Source organism: Pristis pectinata, chromosome 14 (assembly GCF_009764475.1).
Source record: "Pristis pectinata isolate sPriPec2 chromosome 14, sPriPec2.1.pri, whole genome shotgun sequence".
In the NCBI taxonomy this organism is placed as follows: Eukaryota; Metazoa; Chordata; class Chondrichthyes; order Rhinopristiformes; family Pristidae; genus Pristis; species Pristis pectinata.
This window is the reverse complement of record NC_067418.1, coordinates 14249686-14262857: the sequence shown is the minus strand read 5'-3', so window position 1 is coordinate 14262857 and position 13172 is coordinate 14249686. Positions and strand designations below refer to the sequence as shown.

Below are 13172 nucleotides of genomic sequence, written 5' to 3'. Positions count from 1 at the left end.
GGTTTCCTCCCACATTCCAAAGACATACAGGTTAGGAGCTGTGGGCTTGCTATGTTGGCGCCGGAAGAGTGGCGACACTTGTGGGCTGCCCCCCAGATACTATGCAAAAGGATGTATTTCACTGTGTGTTTCGATGTACATGTGACTAATAAATAAATTTCTTATCTTAGGGTGAGTGATCGGGAAGGATAGAGAGGGTCAGGTAGCAAACTTGGTGGAGAGGGCCTCAGGCCACGCATGTATGATCCAAAAATCACAGAAGTAGAAGCAACGCTTGCGGTGCACACCACCACACATATGCAGGCACCTCAGTCATTAACTGAATGAATGAATCACTTGATTTTGTCCTGACTTCCCACTTTCACATTAGCATGCCCATTGTCAATTTGATTCACTTCAAGAAACTAAGGGCGCTGGACGTAACAATGGCCACTGCTCTCTTTAAACCTCATGCTAATCTTTTCCAGTATAGTGAATACTTCCATGTACCCAACAGTGTGAACAATTGTTCAGATATATTATATCCACAAAATGTAGGAAAACCAACCCAGGTAATTGTACTCCCATGAACTTTTCTCAGTCATTAGCAATGTGACAGAAGTAATTGTCAAAAATATAATCAAATGACACATAATCATCAACCACTTGCTCGCTAATGATTGGTTTAAGTCCTGCCAAGACCACTTAGCTCTAGATTTTTATCACAACCTTGATTCAACCATGTGCACAAGATATGAATTCCAGAGGTGTTGTGAAAATGACTGCCCTTGACACCAAAGCAGTAATTAATCGAACACAAGTAAACTGAATCAAACTGAAATCAGAGAGGAAATCAGAGGGGAAAGCCTCCAGGCGTCATGCCTGTCTTAAACAAAGATGGCAGTTGTTACTGCTTGTTGAAAGTCAATTACCTCTGCTTCAGGACATTTCTGCAGGAGTACCTCAAGGCAGTATCCTCAACCCAACTGCTTTACCTTTTCCTTAATATAAGGTCCAAGTGGGGCTGTTCATGATAACTGTAGAGTTGTTCATCTCCATTGACAAATCCTCAGGTAATGAAGCACCCATGCCCTCTGGACAAAATTCAGAGTCATGCTTCTTATGTGGTAACAGATATTTGCCCCGCCCAATGCTGGGCAATAACCATCTTCAGTAAGAAAGGGAATAAACCCTTTTGACATTCATTATCATTACTGTTTCCTAACTCACACCGTCGGTGCTCTGGGATGTCACCATTGACCAAAAACAAAGAGACTGTGTCTGCTACAGAAAATGTTTCACTTACGAAAATCCCGAAACTTTTTCAACCACATACTGGGACCCCAAGATGTTATCTGACTGGGTGAGAGAACTACACCAAACTAAAGACCTCAAGCCACCATCGATGACAAGGCAGCCCGCATGATTGCCATCCTATCTATAAAGCATTATTTCCATCAGCAAGTGTGGGGATTTCTAGCTGAAGGAATGGACAAATCCTACAATCTCCCAAGGGCAATGTAAATCCATGAAAATACCATCACCTCCAAATCCACCTTCAAGGCATGCAATGTCCTCACATGCCACTATCACTTTGCTATCTTTTGATCAAAATCCTCTAACACCCAAACTATCAGAATAGTGGGAATTGCTTCATCAGAAGGGCTGTTCTATTTCAAGGAGAAAGCCTATCATTACCTTCTCAAGGGTAACCAGAGACCTGCCAACAAACAATGCCCTTGCCAATGATACAAAAGAAACCAGAGAATGATGACAGAGGACATAACCATCTTAAATCGTTACTTTTTGATCAGAATTTGTTCCAGTTTTATTGAATGCAAAAGGAAAATTAGTGAAAAATAAATTTCATGAAAAAGATCTCAACTTGATCTTCAGATTGGTGACAATAAACACAGTCTACAATGATGTCAATTTAATTGAATTTTACAAGTTTAACAAACACAAGTTGCTTTACCTTGCATTTAACATTACCAATCTGAGGATGAATTTTATTCTGCTGCGCAGACTTTCTCTTTACCACAAGGATCCCAACAACTCAGACACAGACTAGCACATTTCCCATGTCTACATTAAAATCCATTCCATACAGCTCCTTCAATATTATTAAGCTGGGATGCCTCAAAACTAAGATTTGACTCAATCTTGATTCTGTTGTATCCCAAACTCAGCTAATATTGTAATGTGTTTAACTTTGCAAGCCAAGATCCCTAGATAAGCCTACATATTGACTATCTCTTCAAAGTGCACTAGTTCCTGTACTCAATGACCATAGGTCAAAGTCACAAATGGGCTCATTGACTTGAAGGGTAAATAATCACCAAGAAAACTTCTCTCTTTTTGGCACGAATACTAGGGTACGTTTTTGTCTTCACTACATTGGGAGTAATCTGCTAATTCAGTTCTCAGGAACGGCATCTCATATAATGCCTGGGTAGTCTACGTTCTGGTGGTATGAACATTGAACTCTCCATTTTCAGGTAAACTGTCCTCCCTCTGTCCCTTTTCTCTTTCTTCCTGATCTACTGAGTTGCTTCTACATCCAGCCCAGCCCCCCCCAATCACCCTGTTACTTTCCCCTCCTCCATCCACTCTATCTGCCCATCACCTACACACACTCCTTCCACTCGGTCTCCTCCCCCCACTGTTCCCATCTGCCACCCCACCTCCCTTATCTGATTTCATTATCTGCAGCCCTTTGTTTTCGCCACCTATCACCTCCCAGCCTATTTCCACGCTTCCCTCCTCCATCTGCCTATCACCCCTCCTGACCTGGATCCACCTATTGCTTGCCAGCTCTTGCTACACCCCTTCCCTTCACCTCTTTATACTGGCTGTCTCCCCTCTATCTTTCAGTCCAGATCAAGGGTCCCAACCTGAAACGTCGACTGCCCATTTCCCTCCACAGATGTTGCCTGACCTGTTGAGTTCCTTCAGCATCTTGTCTGTCGCTTCAGATTCCAGCACCTGCAGTCTGTGCCTTCAAGCTGTTCAACTGCCATTTATAAAACCCAACTATTTTTCATTTTATTTAAGACAATAGATTATTTACCTCGTCAAATATTCAAGTGGACTCAGGGCTCACCATTCATAATCCACAGATATATTGCTTCAAAAAGGAGCTCAAAACTCTTCTCACCATGAATTGTACACATGTAGATAGATAGTAAGGTAATCGTGTCTATTTTGGAAATCCTAGAATTTTTTAATTCATTTCAAGGGAAACAGCCTTGTACGTAATGGACAGTAAAACTAGCCAGTGGGCAATGATATAATATTCAATGGACTAGCCAAATCCAGTCAAGATCTAAGAGATGTTGCTGCTTGGTAATCCCTCCTGGCTAAGGACTACCTTCTCCATTAATCAGGTAGAGGGTAATAGGTGAGTGCATTGACTGAAGAGTGCAATCCTCAAGCCATAAATCCTCAAGCCACAGTCAACGGCTGATGGGAGAGTGAGACCCTGGGTGTTTGGGTCTTCCTTTCCTCTTTTTTCTGCCTTTTGTCAGTCTTAAAAGTGAGACAGTTCTCATCAGAATGGTATAGACACTTCCTCACAAAATGACGTTCTGTGGTCTTGACCTGGTCTGTTATCATTGGTGTGAGTGCTTTAATGTTCACTTTGATGGTATTTCCAGCAGATGTGCTGAATTGCCTGAATGGATAGGGAACCAAGGGGTTTATTCTGTATCCTGCTCTGAAACGGAGATAACCAGTGATAGATTGATGCTTGATATTCATCTTGTCCTTTTCATTAGGAGATCAATTATATTCTTTCAGCTCTGACAAACTATTACCTGGCATTTTTACCTCTGATAAAGAGTAAAGGTTTTACAGGCTTCTCATTTATTCCTGCCTCCTCGGCAGTATGTGCTGACAAGATACACACAAAGCAATGTCAAGTTTGGCAAGAAGGCATAATCCTTCCAGCGTCTGAAACTGTACATGAGTTAATCATAATTAGAAGATAATTTATTGATGTAATTAAAAATCTAGCATCTGGCACACATCCCATGAGTAGAAAGTTCAAGCATGCTGATGAATTTTGAATATCAAATTTAATAAATATTAAAATTTGCTGCGATTTTAAAAAAAGTAAATCATTTTATGCAACATTTTCATTCTAAGAAGCAACAAGCAGCCATATCAAATTCCTTATATTTTCTTCCCAAGCCTGCTCAGCAGCAATATTTTTCACTCCACATCATACTGCATACTTGAAATTTATCACAGCATGCTAAAGATTAAAAATTCTGCAAAAATATGAATTTACACATTCCACACCATACATGCAGTTCACTAATCAAGGTACGCATCCATTAAGTCTCAACTGATAGTACGCAGGGAGTATTGATATGAATCATCAATTTACTAGAACCAATCTACACACTGAAACAAACAATCAGACTGGGTAGTCAGCTAGATATTCCATCCTCTCTACCCTTCTTGACAATGGAACTCTGGCGGCTCCGGGCAGCTTTCTTGGTACAACTTTCTCTGTGGGAAGCAATTACCAATCAGCACTCCATAAACACCTCCAAATATTTCCAAAACTTTTACAACTGCTTTTAATGATGGCAAACACTGACACAGCACCTTCTCCTTAAAGGGTTAAGAAGGTCTCCACCACATCATAATGAACAGATATGCTTAATTCCAGCAGAGGTATGCAACAGCACCAGTTTATAAACAGCAGCTATATGGCGATGTACACAAGTTACATGAACACTTTTTAAATGGGATGTGGATGTCACTGGCAAAGGCCAACATTTATTGATCATCCCTAATTGTACCCTGAACTGATTGGGCCATTTCAGAGGGTAGTTAAGTGTGGGTTTGGAAACATTGATGAGTCTGACAAGATAAGAATGGCAAATTTCCCTCCCTGAAGGATACTAGTGAACCAAGCAGCATTTTTTTTCCAACAATCTTGTAATTTCTTGATCACCATTAGCCTTCATTCCAAATTTATTTATCTGCTTGAATTAAAAATGCCCATCTCCCTTTACTGGAATTTGAACTTCAAGCCAATTAGGCAGGTATCCGGCAACTACTCCAGTAAGTTAACCATTCACTCTTGCACCCATATGCACATTACCTAATGTCGGCCAACTCATATTTCTGAGTCTATATTATATTTCCCAGCTCTGGTCAAGCCCTGTAACTTACTGATTCTGGTTGTTAAGTATCAGGAAAACAACCCTGTTACACCCTCCTTCCTCACAAGTCTTGCAACCCATTTCAGTAGTTATCCATCCCATTACCCAGACTTGTACCTCATTCCCCATGCGCCTCCTCTGCTCTACAGCCCCAGGTTCTTACCTTGACTGCTGCTCTACTTTATGCTTTGAATTGGCAATGGACAATGCCACAGAAAATCTACTTGTACCTTTATAATTTTAGTCAGCATTTGTGTCGTGAATAGAATGCATACCACATCCAGAGAATCAAATTCTCCTCTATTCTGGATGCCAATTAAGTCATTAGATACTTTCAGTAAAAGCAAACCTTTCTTTCCTTTCTGCTATCAATCTTTCAAGATTTCCAACTAACCTTCCATGGATAAATTTGCAAAACATACTGAAAAGGATGTTATTAATTGAACCTTTCATTACATTGAATCATACAACATGGAAACAGGTCCTTCAGCCCATCAAGTCTGCACAGACCGTTCAGCACCCATTCACTCCGATCCCATTTTTTAATTCTTCCCACATACACATCAACTCCTCTGCAGAATTTACCACTCATGTACACACTAGGGGTAATTTACAGTGGTCAATGAGCCCCAATCTACACGTCTTTGGGAAGTTGGAGGAAACCAGAGCACTGGAGGAAACGCACGCAGTCACAGGGAGAACATGCCAACTCCTCACAAACAGCAACTGAGGTCAGGATTGAACCCAGGCTGATGGAGATGTGAGGCAGCAGCTGTGCCAGTGTGCCATCCATTACCCTGTAAAATGGAGGTTAAGATTCAGATGAAGCCACAAAATCAGAACTCTTAAGGTACAGAAGGTAGTTCTGAAAATCAAATGAATATTCCCTCCCATGACAATGGCCCATCCACTTGTCTTCTTGTGCTTAGCATAAACTTCCGCAAGAAACTTCACTGTGTGGACAATAGCCAGCAACATTCTCAGATATATTGGTGAATACGTTAAAGGGAAAGTTAACAGGAGGACATGAGCATTCTTTTCCTATCACAACAATCTAAAATTCAGTGAGGAGCTTGGCCTCACAAGGGTAAAACAACATGTTTTGTCCAGAACAGTCAGGATTGATGCAGCATAATTTCATTGTTTCTACTCCAACAGAAAGCATCTGAAAATATTTGGATTAGGATAAGATTTAATTAAATCCGTCACCCTGTTCATTTACTTGCTGTCTCAGATAAAGCAATTTCAATAATTTGTCTTTGCATGGGGGTTGTTTCACTTAAGTCTTTGCAATCTACCTACTTATGGACTGGGCAAGTGTCTCTGGGAAACACAGACAGCAATATCAAGTGAATGTAGTGTTAGACAAGTGCAAAACAAAGTGTTCAGCTGCTCATATTAAAATAGCTGGAAACTGAAACTGCAAATGCAAAGTGAGTGTGGAGATATTCTGCACAATTGATGCAATAGTTATTTAACAAACAGGTTGCTAATTTTAATTGAAGAACTAAGGGCACCTTTGAAAAAGATTCAGTTCAAAGTGCAAGCGATTATGATTCCAAATTAATTTCATAATTATATATTGTACATTACAGACCCAGCACAGAATGTAAGACACAAAGGCTGTTTTCAACTCTTATCGTCACCAATAAACTCAGGAATAAAGAAGGCAAAATGGAAATTTATAATAGTTGTCGACAAGCAGTCTTAGGTCAAGTAGAGGAAAACAAACTGTTAAATAACCTCATCCCACACTTGTCCTACTTTCAAGGCTCACTCTCACCTGACAACCCTACAAAGAATTCATTTTATTGATAGCAACTATTGTAATTGGCTTTCTACACTAGATCATCAAAGAGAATCAATGATGTTGGCAGTTAGTGCAAGAAAGTGGGACTGAGATAAAAGATTAGCCAAAATGGTGAAGCATGAGTGCTGAAGGGCCTACTGCTTCTGTTCCTTATGGCTGAGCCTGACTTTGAGTGGCCAAGGTTCTGAGATTTGAGAGAATTCTCTCTCACCATTCATTTTCTACTTAAATTGTGTTCAGGTACACTCTCCCCTAACTGTTCTTCCAAAAAAGTGGCTTCTCCCCATTTCCTCATTCTCCTTGTCAGGTAAGGTTGAAATCTAAGGAATTCACACATTGTTCATTCTTCAATGACCCTTCTGTCTTCCATCAACTTACTGGATCTTTTAAAAACTGAGATAAATATGGCTATTTCATGAAAAGATGATGAATGAGACTAATTAATTTGGATTGATGCAATGCAAAGTTGAGGAAGTGAGCTATCCCTCTAGTTTGCCACTACATCTAGACCCCTCAATATTTTGAATTGCTTATCGATCAACCTCTCTGTTCTAATGAGAATAGTCCAAGTTTTTACAGACTTTCCTTGTAAAATAAGTGCTTTATCCTTTTAAGTATTCATGTAAAACATTTTTGCATCTTCTCCAAGACTCTCATAAACCACCTAAAGTGTGGTGAACAGAAATGGATTCAATAATGCTGTTGTGGCTGAACTGTGCTTGTATCAGCTCTCTGAAGGAGCAATAATAAAGATATTTTTGCAAAGAAATACTGTTAATTTAAATCAACTGCAGACCGTAGGTTGTCTTTTCTGGCTACTCAAAAAACGCTGTGCCTCTACAATGCAGGCAGAGCATCTGTCAATTTTGATCACGTGACATAAGAATCAAAATGACATAACAATTATTTTTATGAATGAAAATGAATGGCATCATAATGGTTATCATTGCAACAAGGTGCCAAATAACAGAAACAGTGAGCTGAATCATTACTGACCAGGGAATACCTCGTATTCACCCTCCCTGCTAACTCCATGGATTCCATTAACCCTGAGACATTGCACCCACCCTCCCCACCAGCAGCTTGCTACGAGCAAAATTCAGACATGTTTCAAAATGATGTAACTGGATTTAAATATATTTTTAATTATTAGAAATAAGAGATAAATATCTTTATATCTAAATTTATTATCTTCTGTAAATTATATTGCAATGCAAGGTGGAATAAAGAAAAATAAATTTAAAAACCTAGAGCAAAGAACAAAGTGTTAGCGGGTGTAGCAGCATAAAAAACCCAACCTGATCTTACATTTTTTAAATGATCAGTGACTTATTCAAATGTAGAGGGCTTCATCTGTACACCAGTAATGGCTGGTGTAAGGCTAAGGCGCCAGGTAGCAAGGGCTTCCAGCCCCCCAACTCATTGCAACCCAGAACCAGCTGGATTGGATTGAGAGGTAACTCCAGCATTAAAATGGAAAATCAGATTGGGTGGCATCTAACCTCCAGAATGTTTCCAACTCTCATGTGCATTGCACAATTGTAGAAGTTGAAAGCAAGCTGAACAATGAAGAGCAGACAGGCAGTAGGTCCATGGAGCTCGATCTATAATACACAAGGATAAAATTCAGAAAATAAAAGGAAAGGATGAGGCAGATAGCTTGAAACTACTTCTGCCAAATGAGGAGTCGAGTACCAGGGGCTGTGGTCTAAAAATTAAAGCCAAGTTTTTCAGGAGTGTAACTATGAAACATTTCTACCTGCAGAAGATCATAAAACCTCAGAACTTTCTTCTGCAAGTAGCAGTATCAATTGTTAATGTTAACTCTTAGTTTACCAGATTATTGTTAACCAAAGGTAACAAAAGATTAACCAAAAGGAACATGTAGTGAAAGTAGGTATAGGTATCTCGCCCACGGATCAGAAAACTATAAACTGTATGATGCAGGGTTTTGACCCAAAACATAAAAAACATACAGCACATACAGGCCTTTCGGCCCACAAAGTTGTGCCGAACATGTCCCTACCTTAGAAGTTACTAGGCTTACCCATAGCCCTCTAAATTTTTCTAAGCTCTATGTATCTATCCAAAAGTCTCTTAAAAGACCCTATCGTATCCGCCTCCACCACCATTGCCGGCAGCCCATTCCACACACTCACCGCTCTCTGAGTGAAAAACCTACCCCTGACATCTCCTCTGTACCTACTCCCCAGCACCTTAAACCTGTGTCCTCTTGTGGCAACCATTTCAGCCCTGGGAAAAAGCTGCTGACTATCCACACGATCAATGCCTCTCATCATCTTATACACCTCTATCAGGTCACCTCTCATCCTCCGTCGCTCCAAGGAGAAAAGGCCGAGTTCACTCAACCTGTTTTCATAAGGCATGCTCCCCAGTCCAGGCAACATCCTTGTAAATCTCCTCTGCACCCTCTCTATGGCTTCCACATCCTTCCTGTAGTGAGGTGACCAGAACTGAGCACAGTACTCCAAGTGGGGTCTGACCATGGTCCTATATAGCTGCAACAATACCTCCCGGCTCCTAAATTCAATTCCCCGATGGATGAAAGACAATACACCATATGCCTTCTTAACCACAGAGTCAACCTGCGCAGCCGCTTTGAGCGTCCTATGGACTCGGACTCCAAGATCTCTCTGATCCTCCACACTACCAAGAGTCTTACCATTAATATTATATTCTGCCATCATATTTGACCCACCAAACTGAACCACTTCACACGTATCTGGGTTGAACTCCAACTGTCACTTCTCAGCCCAGTTTTGCATCCTATCTGTGTCCCACTGTAACCTCTGACAGCCCTCCACACTATCCACAACACCTCCAACCTTTGTGTCATCAGCAAACTTACTAACCCATCCCTCCACTTCCTCATCCAGGTCATTTATAACATTTATGACAATACCTTTCCCCTCACAGATGTGGGGGGAGTTCGACCCACTGACTTCCTCCAGCAGATTGTTTATTGCTTCAGATTCCAGCATCTGCAATCATGAATCAGCTACGATGTCACTGAATGTGTAAGAGGCCTTCTCCTGCTTTATTTAAAAGGATTTCTGTTTCTCTCTATTGAGCAGGCAGATACAATGACTGTCATGACTCTAGCTGCCCTTTGCATCGTGTTTCTGCACATGTCCTAACTGTCACCCTTCAAATCCAACAATGAAAAATACATCCTGAGAGACGAGATTCCCCAAAAATTGAGTCAAGGTCTAAATCTAAACAAATTTCACAATGAATTCTTACAGCCAAGAAAGAGTACGATTGCTTCTTGCTTGATTCCCATTCAGCCGTCTCCCTTGAGCTCAATAACCTACACTGCCAACTCTAAACAACTCAACTGTAAAACTTCCATCCTTGTTTTTAAACTCTTCCTTAACTCTGTAACTTCCTCCAGCCCTGTAACCCTCCAGCATCTCTGGACTCCTGGAGAACTTTCTGTGCATCTGTTTTTCCAACACCCCATCACTAATTCTTCCGCTAGGAAAACCTTTGCCTTGAATTCCCTCCATTACCCTTTCCACCTCCCTTTCCTCAACTAAGATCGTCCTTAAAGCCCACGTTTTTGACAAAGCTTTTGGCCAATTGTCCTAATACATTCTTATTTGGCAGAATCAAATTTTCTTTCAGAAGCAGCAGTTTTCATGCTTTACTATGATAAGGTGGTGTAGAAATCAAATTGCTCTCACAGTTGTTTTTAAACCTCTACCCCAAGGATAAAACAATACTGAAATAACCTCTGTGCCATACTGTCTCTCCCCAGACAATCAATATGGTCTACTCCTGCTTCTATTTCTTATCTTTTTATTAACCAATAACTGCAGGCAACAAATTTGGGAAGGGTGCTTCACAGTCACTGCTCATGGACAAAGACAAAGGCTTCTGTGAGGTTGAGAAAGGTCATGTACAATGATTAGTGCTGCCCCTGCATTTCTCCTAGAGTTGTTGCGTCAAGATCGATCACGTCCACTACCTCAAGATGGTTAGGATCCACATTACAATTCAACCGCTGGAAGGAGGCAGTTGAGGGGGACCCTGACAGTTGCTTTCCCTGTGGCAAAGAGCATGGAAAATTCTCTGCAATTGTCAGAGTCAGACATCTCCTTTCTGGAAGGCCGCTATGATTACTGGATCTTCATGGTCCCCAGTATATCCTCCTCTTCCCAGATGTGGCAGTCGAGCTTGTGAATTTCTGACTGAAGTTTCTGTACCAAGCTTTGAACTTCATCAGGGATACTGTCTGTTGTCAAGGCCTTTCTGACTTCTTGCTGGTCTGGGTTGGTGGCAAGGCTGGGCCAGACAAATTGCTGTGGGATGGACTCGAGGACACATAGAACTTGGAACAATACAACACAGAAACAGGCCCTTCAGCCCACACTGCCTGTGCCAACCATGATGCCATTCCAGCCTAATGCCATCTGCCTGCACATGGTCTATATCCCTCCATTCCCTGCCTGTTCATGCACCTGTCTAAATGCCTCTAGACACGTGTCCAGGACAAAGTCACAGTTGAGGAGTACTTCAAAGTGCTCTTTCCAGCAGTACCACCTCTCTATCCTTGATAAACACTCTTAGCTAACAGCAAGGTGCACCTTGGGTGCTTGGGCCTAAGATGATCTTCATTCTTCTGAGTGCTACATACAGTCTCTCTGCTTCACTCGCAGTGAATAATGATTGAGACTGGTTTCTCAGATATTTTATGCAGTAGCTCATGAGAGTGATTTTGTGATTTTTTTTTTGTTTTAAATCCAAAACTAATTTATTTTCATCTCCTTTGTGACTAAAGCAGGCACTGAGAGGAAGTGAGGATGCTGAAGATCTCTCTATAGCTGATCAGGGAGGTTTAAGTACATGACTCTTGGACTGAAATTTCCCAAAAGAACAAGCAACCCAGCAATATTTCCCAGCTGAAAAATGTAGAAGTATAGAGATATTGCATGCACTAACTTAACGTACCCAACAGAAAAATGTCAGAATAGACTTGTTCCCCAGTTTTATCCCCTATACATTTCTGGGCAGGATGTAAAACAGGTGGCTAATCTGATCCCATTAGTATCCTATTGCAACTGAGGTCAAAATTCCTATCTCAAAATCAATTATCTTTCAGTAACACAATTTCAATCCATGGCGCTGTGAACACAGCTCTAACTCTCTGGTTGTATCTAATTTCAACCTCAACAATTGATAAGTAACACATTTCATATGTCTTATTTACTATGTTAGTTGGGGAATGTCTTTCCAGACCAAGCTTGCATACAAAGTCCTGTTGAAAGCAAGAATTGCCTCAGATTCAGTGTTCATAATGATAAGCTCCATGTAAATGCATGGAAAGTACAAATCTGTATAGAACAATGATCAATCCTGTCAGAAATGATTTGTGGCATTGAGCTTTCAAAGCTTGATCCTTTGGAAATACAAAGCAGCTCTGACTTACAAGTAATACTGGAGTGACATGTACCCAGGTAATGGAGGAACAAGACAGAGTGACCAGACACCTTGGGTTAAAACTTGGCAGGGTTTTAGCTAGATGGAAGAAGAATTGAGCTAGGAAATGCTTGTCTATTTTATGAACACAGATAATTGTAATAAAGTGGGAGAAGTCCATTACCTCATCTTTATTTTCCTTTAGCTAGAATTTAGCCATATTTATCCTGTATCCATAAACACACCATTATTTTAACAGTCAAAACTCTGCTCTGATGGTAAGAATGGTTTTAATGGATTTTGTCACACCTTACAAAATAGCTTCTTGGGTCCATATCTTGTAATACTTTGAATGTACTTCATGGCTGTAAGGGGCTTTGGAGTACATTATTTTTTTACCTTTTTCTATGTTTTAATGGTTAAGGAGACACTTTTCAGCTGAGTAAGTGTGGAGAATCTGCTCATGGATAACAATATCCTGCCAGTAACATTTCTGACAGACTAGCCATTGAAACTGTACAAGCAGAAAATGGAGTAAGGCCACCCTTTGATGTTTATGGTTACACAAATAATTATAAACCAAGTTCACTGGAACAACTTCAATAGCAATCAGGTCTCATTAAGAGTTACCTTCATGCAGTTAATGACAAAATCTTCAATCTTCAATGGATTATCACCTTGCAATCCTTCCACAGGTGCCCCATTATTCTATATTTGCATCAGGTTCACAGTTAAACAAGATATGAAATCAATCCAGTGAGGTG

The 13172-nt window shown here is 40.7% G+C and overlaps 1 protein-coding gene across 4 annotated transcripts in view; it reads right to left on the bottom strand.

The window, feature by feature from the left end:
* LOC127577901 (protein kinase C-binding protein NELL1-like) overlaps positions 1–13172 on the bottom strand; it is a 626741-nt gene that overhangs the window by 609287 nt on the left and 4282 nt on the right. The window lies entirely within an intron of this gene.